We start from the raw sequence: 12,980 nt of genomic DNA, 5'->3' as shown, positions 1-12,980 counted from the left end.
TGATAACTGATAGATATATATACCAAGGTATGAGAACACATGATATAACACTGACACCATGACAGATACAGGAGTTATGAAATGCATCAAACATAAATCACATTCTTTCACATCGAATTCAAAGAAAATCACAATTATTTGATTTGAGATAAAACATCAGAATAAAAACACAGGATTAAAAATAAGGGGATTAAAATCATTGAATGTGAAAGCGATGTTTTAAAAGGTTGATAAGTGAACATTTAACAATATCTATGAAAACAACACGGAGCAGAGCGGAGCAGGGATCCTAACATCACAAGTCTTTACAAGAAGAGCAAAACACACATATATTTACAATATACAAGAATATATTCATACTAAACTAAATATATGTTTATATTAATAACAATATCTTTATTTACTTTCAACTTTTAAAACCCTTTTTTCTCTGTATTTTGGGATATTTATATTTTGGGGTGTTTATATATTTTATTTACTTTCTGAAGTTTCACCTTTTCTATTTTTTAAATTGTTAATGAATTTATCAATAATAATAATAATGATGATGTTACATGTTTGCCGTTGGTCTCTGTAACCTCTCTCTCTCTCTATCCCTTCCGTCATCTCGTCTCTATCTCTCTCTCTCTCTCTCTCTCTCCTCCATACTCTCTCCTCTCTTCTCGCTCTCTCCGATCTCTCATCTCTCTATATCTCTCGTCTCTCTTGTGATCAGACTCAGATGTTGTGGTTTGCAGGAATTTCTAACATCCAGAGTTTAAATCCTGTTTCGGAGCCGCTGTATGAAAGAGGACGAGGACAGAGGGAAGTGAAATGAACAGATGCATATTAAGTGTCCCGTGTTCTGGGTCCTCAGGGTCACAGTGACTACAGCAACACAGAGCATCAGCAGCAGAAACACTGAGCGCTGAGCATCCTCACTGCGTAGAAGGTGGAGTGAACCCAAAGGGGTCTCTGTGCAGGAGGGTCTTGGTGGAAAACATACACTGATTATTTGTGTCATCAACTTCACACCAATACTCTCCTGTGTCTTCCAGAGAGACATCAGAAATCACCAATCTCTCATCACTCTCCCTGCGCACATTACTGATCTGATTATAACCTAAACTAAAGGTTCTTCCTTTGGTTCGGTTCGACTTAAAGAACCAATAGTGACTCCGACCCTTTTCCCAATCTTTGCATCTGAGAGTGACTTCTTCTCCCCTGAGAAGAGCTCTACAGCAGGGGGGGGGAATTTGGGGGCACACAAACAGCACATATGTTTTCACAGTATTAAAGTTATAACAAGAGTACAGACCTGTGTGATTTACCATTACCGATGTTAACACCAGAGAGTAGTTCTGGTCCATTACACCCACAGACTGGTTATGTTGTCCTTGGTGATTGTTGTATAAGTCAGTCTCCCAATATGGAGGCTTCTCTTTATTGAAACCAGAGTCAGGGCACTGCAGCACAGCCGTGTCTTCCACTGAGTAATAGATCCTCTCTGACAGCAGATACTCTACAAAGTTACTGCGAACACACTGCTGTTGGTTCATCAGCAGACAGATGTATTCTCCAAGGTCAGCTGTTGAGATGTTGGATATACGTAGATCTGATGTGTTCTTCACCACTTGGTATCTTCCTCTATCATTGTCCATCACTGATGCCGTATCGTCCCCAAAAACTCTGGTCCATATTTCCTGTTTATATCGATAATCCCGTTTGAGCCACTGGACATCCGGGTGGTCAGCTGCTCCAAGACAAGGCAGGTCTTTTGTTTCTTCATCTATCATGTATTCAGTTCTGTATCTATCTATGTAACCACAAACAGTAAGTGTGATGTTTCTCTCCATGAGTCACTTTGCCCTCAGTCCAGCACTCCTCTTGGTACAAGGCCGGAGTCTGAATGGGTCAGGTCGTTGATTCTTGTAGGAAGAAGTATTGGCCACGCTGACGAGTCGTTGTTTCAGGGTCTTCAGGTACTGAGGAGTTTCTGGGGCCAGAGGTCAGAGGTGTTCCACAGGACCAGCTTCTCCTCACCAACAGATCTGGAGATCAGGCAGGAGCCGGCCTCCTCTGGGAGCTCGAAGTGGTGAAAGAGTCGTTTCCTTTTGGATGACGATGAGTTCTTCAGCGTGAATGTTGCTGATGAGAGCAAACAGCAGCACGGAGAGCTCTGAGACTGCAGCCATTCTGCTCGGAGGTTTCCTCGTGAGTGTTGTGCAAACACTGACACCGCTCACTTATAAGATCTGTATCAACCCTCAGCAACAGCGTCTCATTGGTGGACCGAAAACATGACATCTTTATCTCATTCAGTGGAAACTTTGAAGGGTTAGAGTTATCAAGTAATCTTTGGGTTTGCACTTACGTCACAGCCACGCTCTTCTTGGTTAGACTTCTGCGGTGGGGAAACTCTGGGTGACGGCCTGGAGGGAGGCTGGACCCCTCTGAATACACAACGTATGTATGAGAGCAGCAACGCATGCTTTTTAACAATCTGAAACTTCAGTCTGCAGGTTGGGCCACAAACGTCACTTCTTTATCTCATCGTCAGTTTCCATTTTGAACTGCCTGCCTCCAGGATAAATGGATGTCTCAAAACACAGGCTCCTCCAACAGAGCAACATGAATATATATATAGGACATAGAACAAATAGAACAGATCAAATAGTGCATGAACGACGTCCCTTTCTACTAGTGTCAGCAAAACATGAAGCACGCTGAGGAAGAACTGTGTTAGTGTTCAGCATTAACTGAGGTGAATAAAGAGTGTTACGTTGATCAGTGGAAATGTGTATTTCCTGTCCAGATTCTGTAGAAAAACACCCATATTGAACATTTCTCTGATATTGCATAAAGATGACATTACATTACATTTCACTTGCAAACATTTTGATCCAAAGTGATTTACAATAAGTGTTTTCAACCGTGAAGAATCCAATTAAAAAAGAGATTATCTTGAAAGTACATTAGCTTTAAATAAGCCAAAGTATTGTACGTGCTACTGCATTGGCTGAGAAACTCCCTCTGGAGCAGGGGTGGGCAATTATTTTTTACAAGGGGCCACTTCAGAAACTCGAGCTGTGTTGGGGGGCCGAATCAAAAATAAGTTGAACTTAATTCTGCTCAATATACCAATACTGAAAAGGTGTTTTACAGTATGTTAAAGATAAGAAATGAATCAGCTTTATACAAAAAGAAATGAGTGCTTTGGATTTTTGTTTTTCAGTTCATTTTACTTGTTCAGTGAGAAAAATCCAGTCTGTCTTGGGCTTGAACAAGTGCACGGAAATCTGGTTCAATGTCTGAGGTGGATATGCGAAGGACAGCTGAGAGGTGATCATCAGTGATAGAGGATCTGTATCTGGATTTGTTGAACTTCATCACTGAGAATGTCTGTTCACATATGTAGGTAGATCCAAAGAGGACCTCATCTTCTGAGCACGTCTCCTGATGTGTGGAAAGTTCTCCTCTTTCAGGGAAGAGTAAAACTCAGGCAGTGAGACTGACCTAAAGTGCTCTGACAGAAGTGTGTCAGACTGCAGGTCAATGAGTCAAGCTGAACATCACTGGGTGCATCATCCACATGGCATGTAAATGGGGAAAAGATCATGTTCATTTCATTCTCAACTGTTTTGAAGTCTTTAAATCGCCTTGAAAACTCACCATGCAGTGCTTCTAACATGGATGAGTACCTCTGGAGGTGATCAGCTGATGGTGTGGCTTCCTTCAGTGTTGGCAAGTGCGTGAGAATGTTGTCCTCCATTTGGCTTGAGAGAAGCTGCAGCTTTCTCATGAAAGCCTTCACTGCACTGTACATGTCATGCACAAAAAGGCCCTTGCCTTGCAGTTTGACATTTAGTTCACTCATTAGTGCAGTCACATCTACAGCAAAACCAAGGTCTGCCTTCCAGTCTGCATCTGAAAGCTGTGGGATGTCGTTTCCTTTCTTCACACAGAAGTCTTGAATCTCTTCTCTCAGGTCCCATACTCTTTTCAGCACTTTGCCCAGGCTGAGCCACCTGACAGCTGCATGGTAGGGTATGTCACGATGTTCAGTCTCACTTTCCTCCAAAAGTGCAACAAACTGTCTGTGATTCAATGCTCTTGCCCTGATGAAGTTAACTATTTTAGTTACAACATCAACAACATGGTTAATTTTTAACACTGACTTACACAACACTTCCTGATGTATAATGCAATGCAAAAATACCTATTTCTGCTCAGGGTTAATTTCTGTCACTTTATCCTGCATTCTCTTCAATAGTCCAACATTTTTCCCTGTCAGATTTGGACAACCATCCGTTGTCACGCCTGCCAGCTTGTCCCATTTCAGTCCCAACTTTTTTACACACATGCATTTACCTCCGTGAACAAATCACTCGCTGTTGTTGTCCCTTTCATTGACTGCATGGCTGCCAGCTCCTCCGTGATTTTGAAGTCTGTAGTTATCCCACGTAGGAAGATGAGTAGCTGGGCAGTGTCACGTACATCGCAGCTCTCATCCAAAGCCAAGGAAAAAAAGTCAAAGTTGACCGCTCTGTTCTGCAGCTGAAGCTCCAGATTTCCCGCGATGTCCTCAATTCTCCTCGTAACAGTGCGTCGGGAGAGCGGCACTTTCTCAAATGCCTCCTTTTCTCCGGGCATATTAGTGTCCAACAAACACTCCTTAATGAACTCTCCCTCCGAAAACCGTTAACTTTTAAGACATAACTCGTCTTGACAGCTGCATCTCTGGATGTGGAATGTTTTGTGAAAATGTGTTGTTGGCTTTGCAGCTTAGCTAGCAAAGCATCCGACCCCTTTGCCCGCTCTTCCTCAGACAGGTTCTTGTATTTATCTGCGTGTTTGGTAGCATAGTGGCGACTCAAATTGTACTCCTTGAACACAGCGACCTGCGCACCACAAACTAAACACACAGCTTTACCTTTCACTTCTGTAAATAAATACTTAGCGGTCCATGTCTTGTTGAAAATGCGGCATTCACTATCGATCTTTCTTTTTTTTCCCTTAGCGGACATTTCGAGGACTAGCCGGCCAGCATCACTCGTAGCTGTTCAAGGCATAAGCGTTTACGTAAATAAATAAAAAAAACAGCAGCGCCCTTTTCAAAATAAAAGCAACACAGTTAGAAAAGTATTTACGCCATGCAAGCAATACAGCTGTGTTGCTTTTATTTTGAAAAGGTTGCTGTTTTTTTTCATTATGTTATAATTTATGATCAACCTCACACGGGCCGGCCAAGGCCGGCCAACGGGCCGGATGTGGCCCGCGGGCCGTAAAATGCCCACCCCTGCTCTGGAGGGAACACAGGGATTTCAGCTTTTGCAGACCATATACAATGGAATGGAAAACACTACAGGAGAGGGAGCAACACGCAGAACAGGGCCTCTTTAAAGGTGTTTCTTTGGGGGCTTTAGTAGAAAGGTATTCAAGGAACGGTTTTATAAGATGTATTAAAACTGATTCTAACTGTTGGATGTTCCTGAGGCTCTCTGGTGTGATGAGGGGAGTCTAGACCCACCTAATGTCTCTGTTGGGATGGAAGGAAACTTATTATTAATGTATTAAGTTCAGCTCCAGTGCAGTATGGATTTAGAAGTGGTTGTAACACCGCCTAAAAAGAGGTTAAACTGAGACGGAGAAAAGTCTCTCTGTCTTCAGCTGCATCTCTCTCATTTACAATCATTCATAACACTGGATACCAAAAGTATTTACAAAACAAACTTAAGGAACACAAACGAGTAACTCAGTAACCTAATCTGAGTCTCACAATATAAAAGTAATGTAACCTGATTACTTTGGGATGACCTTTTATCAATGAGATGTTTTTTACTGAAGTGTATTCTGTAAGACAACAGAACGATGTGACCTTAGCAAAGAAGAAACAAAGACATTTAGGATCAGAAATGATTGTATTTATAGGAAAACCTGCCTTTCATGAAGCAGGCAGTAGCCTTTAAACCAGGCATCCTCAAAGTCCGGACTCCGGGCCGGATCCGGACCAGAGTCCGGATCCGGACCGAACCACAACTGTCTCTGGACTCTGAGCAAATTATACTTTTCATATGTATTAGCTGTGTTATCTGTGTTATCTGCGAAACATCCCACAACGCAACAAGTCAAAATTCTTCGCTATGTCCGCTGCATACAGCGCTCTGCATGTCAGACTGTTCCGCTGTCTGTGTGTGTCTGTCAACGCTTTGGTCCAATCACATTCAGCATCCCGTCAGCGTTTTTTCCCCCCACCAACAGTCTGCGAATCAGAGGCACAGTAGGGCGGGTCTTCGCGGAATGCGGGTGGGAAAAATGCGTGTGTCGTGTCCATAGACTGTATATATAAATGGACGTAGGGTCCGTGACGTCACCCATAGGATTCTGCAGAGTTGCCGAGAAGCCCTTAGTAGGCGGAGTCGGCCACTAACGGCTCGACAGTGACGTCAGAGTCTAACTCCCGCCTGCTACATCCTGCTCCAAATAAGGGCAAAGAGGCGGAGCCGAGGCGGGACATTCTGCCTCCAGCTGGGAAAGTAACAGAGCTAGCTCAAGCTAAGAAGCTAAGCTAACATGGTCCCCATCTGCACACTGCCGTCACATTTTACGTTTCTAAGGTAAGCGGACATGAAACTATTCAGCAAAACTATAAATAATAATCTAAGTTATTGAGTTTTTAGCATAATACTTCAGAATCTTAAAATCCCTTAACGTTTGTATGCAATGTGCTAAATGCAACACTGGAATCAAGCAAATATTAATATGTTTGCATGACATTAGTTATTTATATTTTGCTATCAGTTAATTATACGTTTAATACATTTAAGTAAGCTAAGGTACATGTGATGGTAGCTAGTTAGTGCTCTTACCTGTGAGGCCTCCTCCAAACAGCATTATAACCAGACTGTATCATTAAAACTATAAGTACCAGTTCTAGATCCTTGACTTTAGACAAACAATTAAAAAGACAAAATGTATTTAAAGACCAATCTTTATTTGAAGGTGCCTCTTAACCTGGGATATTAGTTATACAGTAATAGTATTGACAATCTAAAAAAACTGAGCAACTCAACAGTCAACTTTATATTTCTTATTGTCTAAAGCATTTATTATTTTCATTTTCCCCTCTCATATTCAGTGTGGACGGATTGAGACAGCGTGGTGTCCAGAGAGCTGCAGAGACTTCAGGGAGAAACCTCCGTGTGATGGACGTCCTGTCTGTTGGTTTGGCCGGAGAGGACTGAGGGTCTTTCCTCAGCGAGGAGGACCAGGCCTGATGGAGGAGCCCATGCATAGCTGATACCACCTGATCAGGCCTAGTCTGTCACTTTATTTGACTAAATGTGTTTACTTATACATTTAATAGGTTTACACCTTCTGTCCATATGTGCTTTTTATTTAAAACATGTTTGATTAACTTTTGGTTCAGATTTCAATAAATTGAATTTGTATTTGCACTCCTTTTGTCCATTATTCTTACTGAAAATGTTAGATTACACATTCACATCCGACTGAAGATTGGCCCCATTTATTTGCATTGCAAACTCTGCGGTACAAGGTACATGTTGTGAAGCTCATAAAGTGAGGCAAATAGAATTAATCAGCTGATGGAGTGTAGATGTGGAAATAGGTGCATCCGATCAGCTGACTTCACAATAAAAGTAGTTTCTTAGTGAATGTCCTGTACTGGTCTTAACATCTCATAACATCAGCTTTTAATTTTCCTATTGGATGTTCTTCTTGACCCTCAGAGAAGGAGAACATGCTGAGTCGTGTCTTTCAGGCATGTCCTTTCCTAACAAAAATTACAGGAAACATAAAACATATTATTGCAGAACAAGTGTGTTATTTATGAAAGAGGTGTGTTGTGTTTAGGGGCTGTAGATATAATTATTTTGTAATTGTAATGTTTTATTTTATTTCAACAGTGAGCTACAAAGACAATCAGATTATGAATGAACAGTATGACATTCATCAACATTGAAATTATTTTATTATCAAAATAATATTTAACTGTTATTAAAACTTAGTGCAACTGTAGAAGCTTGCTCTGTTCTCTCACTGAAAGAATCACTTTTACCACGTTTTTTACAGACAATATTGAGAGATAAATAGCAGTTCTTACTATGCGTTAAATAGCTTTGCCTTCAATACCTTAAATTAGAAAGCTGACAGTAATATTGCTTGTTAACATCTAAATGTAACCCTTTGCATGGAAAAAACCCTCAACTTCACTGATGTGTAGGTGATCTAGTATTTAGTATTGTTTAATGGAATGTATATCAGTGTATTAAAGTCAATACTTCATTTATTTAAACCAATATCTTTCTTGATTCTTTGTACAGTATGAAAAAAGAGTATTTGTACCTGTGCTGAAGTTCACTGCTGTGAGGAGTCCAGTTCTGTCTCTCACTCTCTGGTCCATCCTGTCTGCATCACCTGGAAACTTTAAACAAACAGATATATATGTAAAGAACCATGTGTACAAACAATATAACTTATTCTCTTCTGTTGAACATGTTGGATTGTGTATTGCCCGAGTCAGGGTTCTTTTTATTTTACTGTAACTTTGGAAGTTGTGTTACCAATGCTTACTGTTTATTTGATACCAATTTGGTAATGCAATTAATAAAAACAACAACGTTTGGGTTCGTTCTTCAGATGACTGTGATGTTAATGTGTAAGCTCAATAATGAACTCCAGCTCAACCAACCATATTGTAATATCTAAGTAATCATCTTGAAATATGACATTAATAATTGTAATATACACACATCTTATTGTGAGGTTGATTTCACATACACTACTTCGACGTTAGCTTGTCTACATACTTGAGCATAGCCAATTTAAATTAACCTTAGCGATGCATACAGTTCCTACCTACATAATAAAATATCTCTCTAAGTTACAAGGATGACCTTATTTTATCAACCTCAAACAGAAGCCTTTTGTTTTACAGTACTATCTCACTTAACGCTTAACACTTGTCTATTTCATTTTAACCTTTATATATACAGTCTATGGTTTTAAGTTAACTTGGAGGATACGATTAGCATCGTTAGCACCGATGTAGCTACCACTCGCTTACACGCTAACCCAAGCCTTAACATTCATTACGTAGCTGATTGAAATCATAAACACATAAATAAAGTACTCGAATTTCACTTACCGCAAAACGGCATTCATGCACCGTCTGTTTTAACCGCAGAGCGAGTCACAATAGTCCGATATATAAGCATGAAGAACAAAAAACACGGCCGGGGTCAAGTTGTGTTCCCTGGATGAACTGATCAGGCAGAGTCCCTGTAGCTTCACGGAGACGGAGCAGCTAGCAGAGAGACAAGAAGCTAACAGCAGCAGTCACTTGACAGAGCTGTCACTCAATGTGACCACGCCCTAATTTATGCAAACATTTTAAGACCTAATATAAATAAAAGGGTCATGTTAGAAAACAATTCACTCACAGATCCATAATCATGAAGGTGGAATCTAACTATATTCATAATAATATTTATTGGATCCATAGGTAGGTAGAAACATGTTTTTTTCTGCTGTGAAATTGGGCATTTTAACATGGGGCTCTATGGAAATTGCTCCTTTCTGCAGTCAGCGCCTATCGGCCAATATATGAACTGCAGTTTGTGGCACTTCCGCATTGGCGTCCCGGCTCTTCCCCAGAGTTTGCCGCTTGCGCAAAACGAGAAGCATTCGGACCCAAGTACTGAAGGAATGAGGTGCGGTCTACAATGACAGAGAAGAGACTGTCAAGTGTGGCTGTACTCAGCATTGAATCAAAACGCACTAAAGCTGTTGATCTTAATCAGTTTGTGAGGCGTTTTGCTGAACAAAATGGTAATCGCCGCATTCAGCTGTAATAGACAACTTGATGCTCTGCTCACGGATGAGCATACACAACTGTTAAGATGATGACCTTACGTGGTAAATATATTGTTTTCTTTGTGGGGGTCTGCCCCCAAAAAACAGTTTTAAGTCCTGAGAAAGTCAAATAAGGGTGTGTAAAACTACACTGCCCAGCCAAACAAAAGTAACCACTTTGATTTAACTAGGCCAGTAGGTAAGGGCTTTCCACTGGATAATAACTGAAGTATAAAAGAATGCATGACTGAAGTGATGGAGACCATGTTTGAAGGCAAACAAAAAGAGGAAATAACTGGTCAAATCAAGCAAATCCCCTCTCAGATTCCACAGCAACCAGGAGAACATACATACTGGCTGGTGATTTGATTAATCAGCTTTGTGATGGAATAGAAAATGCACAGTGCATTTCCTTAGCTGTGGATGAGTCCACTGACACCACTGACAATGCTCAGTTGCTGGTGTTTGTGAGTTTTTATGATGAGGGAGTTTGTTGAAGATGTGTCGGGCCTGACGAACCTCAGTGGACACACAAGGGGGCAAGACATTTATAAAGCAATAATGGGAATGCTGAATGAAAGAGGGTGCAGCTGCCTATTCATACTGTGGCTAACTCAGCTCTTACACTGCGACTCTGAGGGATCAAGCACAGACACAATAACAATGAAAACTGCTGCATACAGATTATTTTTGTTTTTGCAACCTCGTGTTAAGAATCTTGTTGCAATTGTTTAAAAGTTTGAATGACCGTAATAAACGGACCTTTGTCTATTTTTGAAATCCTTTAAGGATGCTCAGGACCAGTTGGACTTTTGCTCGAATCAAAGACGTTTAATGAAGCAAAAACAAAACAGCAAAATGTGTGCAGACCCTCCAGTACGTAAGGAGTACCTTTTACGAGATGATGAGGTATATATATGTTTTAAAGGTCACCTATCATGCAAAATGCACTTCTTGATGTGTTTTATACATAGATATGTGTCCCCGGTGTGAAAGGAGACTTTGTTTCCTCGTGAGTGTTGTGCAAACACTGACACCTCTTCCTAAGATCTGTATCAACCCTCAGCAACAGCGTCTCATTCGTGGACCGAAAACATGACATCTTTATCTCATCGTCAGTGGAAACTTTGAAGAGTTAGAGTTATCAAGTAATCTCTGGGTTTGGACTTACGTCACAGCCACGCTCTTCTTGGTTAGACTTCTGATCTGAACATGTTGATATCTTGAGTTTGCTGCACAGGAAGACATTGATCTGATGGTTAGAGTTGAGGGGGTCCAGACACCAGTTTGGGGGATTGGGGCTGTGAGAGGTGTTCTACCAATGGAAGGGTAGGGGGTTTGATCCCGATGTAAATTGGGCAAGATACTTAACCCCGAGCTGCTCCCGATGGCCGATGTGTGGATGTTAGTTCTCTGAGCAGTGGGCTCCTTGTATGGCAGCCTCTCTATGATTGGCTGTAAATTGGTAAATGCTGCACTAAGAGGGTAAAGAGGTGGTACCCCAAGGATCAGTGCTGGGTCCACTTCTCTTTTCTGTTTAGATGCTCCCTCTTGACCACATCATCCGTAAACACAACATCAGTTTCTATTTTGAACTGCCTGCCTCCAGGATATCCACAAATGGATGTCTCAAAACACAGGCTCCTCCAACAGAGCAACATGAATATATATAGGACATAGAACAAATAGAACAGATACAATAGTGCATGAACGATGTCCCTTTCTACTAGTGTCAGCTTTTGCAGACCATTTACATGCACAGAGATCTATGGAAAACACTACAGGAGAGGGAGCAACAAGCAGAATAGGACCCCTTTAATGGTGTTTCTTTTGGGGCCTTTAGTGGAAAGGTATTCAAAGAACGGTTTTATAAGATGTATTCAAACTGTGACTAACTGTTGGCTGTTCCTGAGGCTCTCTGGTGTGATGAGGGGAGTCTAGACCCACTTATGTTTAGGTATGGATAGGAAGGAATCTCATATTAAGTTCAGCTCCAGTGCAGTATTGATCTAGAAGTGGTTGTTAACTTCAGGATAGTCATGGATCTGACTCTCCCGCCTTGTGAGAGCATCACCGCCTAAAAAAAGACTTAACTGAGACGGAGAAAAGTCTCTCTGTCTTCAGCTGCTTCGCCCTTTATACAATCATTTATAACACTAGATACCAAAACAAACTTAAGGAACACATCCCAAAGACAAAGACAAAGGAGTAACCTCAGTAACCTCATCTGAGTCTCACAATATAAAAGTAATGTAACCTGATTACTTTGGGATTACCTCAATATTCAAAACATTCTTCTGCTACTCAGTAATATGTATCTAATATCTAATATATATCATTCCAATAACTTGTATATAGACTCGTACTGCACTATTCCACATCATCACTTTATAACTATTTTTCTTTTTGTATTGCTCTTGCTATCTGTATTGTTATTATGTTATTATGTTGCATTGTTGGAGAAGCCTGTGACATAAGATTTTCAACTACATAATTACTCTGTAGCTATGTCAGATTGACAATAAAGAATCTTGAACCTTGAAATGCAAGCAAATAAATACAAGAAATAAGATGTTTTTACTGAAGTGTATTCTGTAAGACAACAGAACGATGTGACCTTAGCAAGAAGAAACAAAGACATTTAGGATCAGAAATGATTGTATATAGGAAAACCTGCCTTTCATGAAGCAGGCAGTAGCCTTAAACCAACAGTGAAACACATGAGCACATACTACAGTTTAAAAAACAGAAATACAATCTGATCCTTTCCCAAAAAACACTATATGCTCTTTTGTAGTTCATACAGTACATGGATTAAGAGCACCCAAAGCCTATGCTTCGTAATATATAGTGTGTTGATGTATTGTCTCCCTGTATCCCTGCTGGTAATCCAATGGTTTCACCAAGTCCTGAACTGTAGGCCTGTCCCAGTGTCTGGAAGCTACTGTGAACCAGTGAAGGGAGCATTGTGGGAACACTTAAGGGCTCAGGACCAGTTGGACTTTGCTCAATCAAAGACGTTTAATGAAGCAAAAACAAACAGCAAAATGTGTGCAGACCCTCCAGTACGTAAGGAGTACCTTTTTTACGAGATGATGAGGTAATATATGTTTTTAAAGGTCACC

This window comes from Trematomus bernacchii, unplaced genomic scaffold (assembly GCF_902827165.1).
Source record: "Trematomus bernacchii unplaced genomic scaffold, fTreBer1.1, whole genome shotgun sequence".
Taxonomy (NCBI): Eukaryota; Metazoa; Chordata; class Actinopteri; order Perciformes; family Nototheniidae; genus Trematomus; species Trematomus bernacchii.
Note: the sequence above shows the minus strand (reverse complement) of the source record.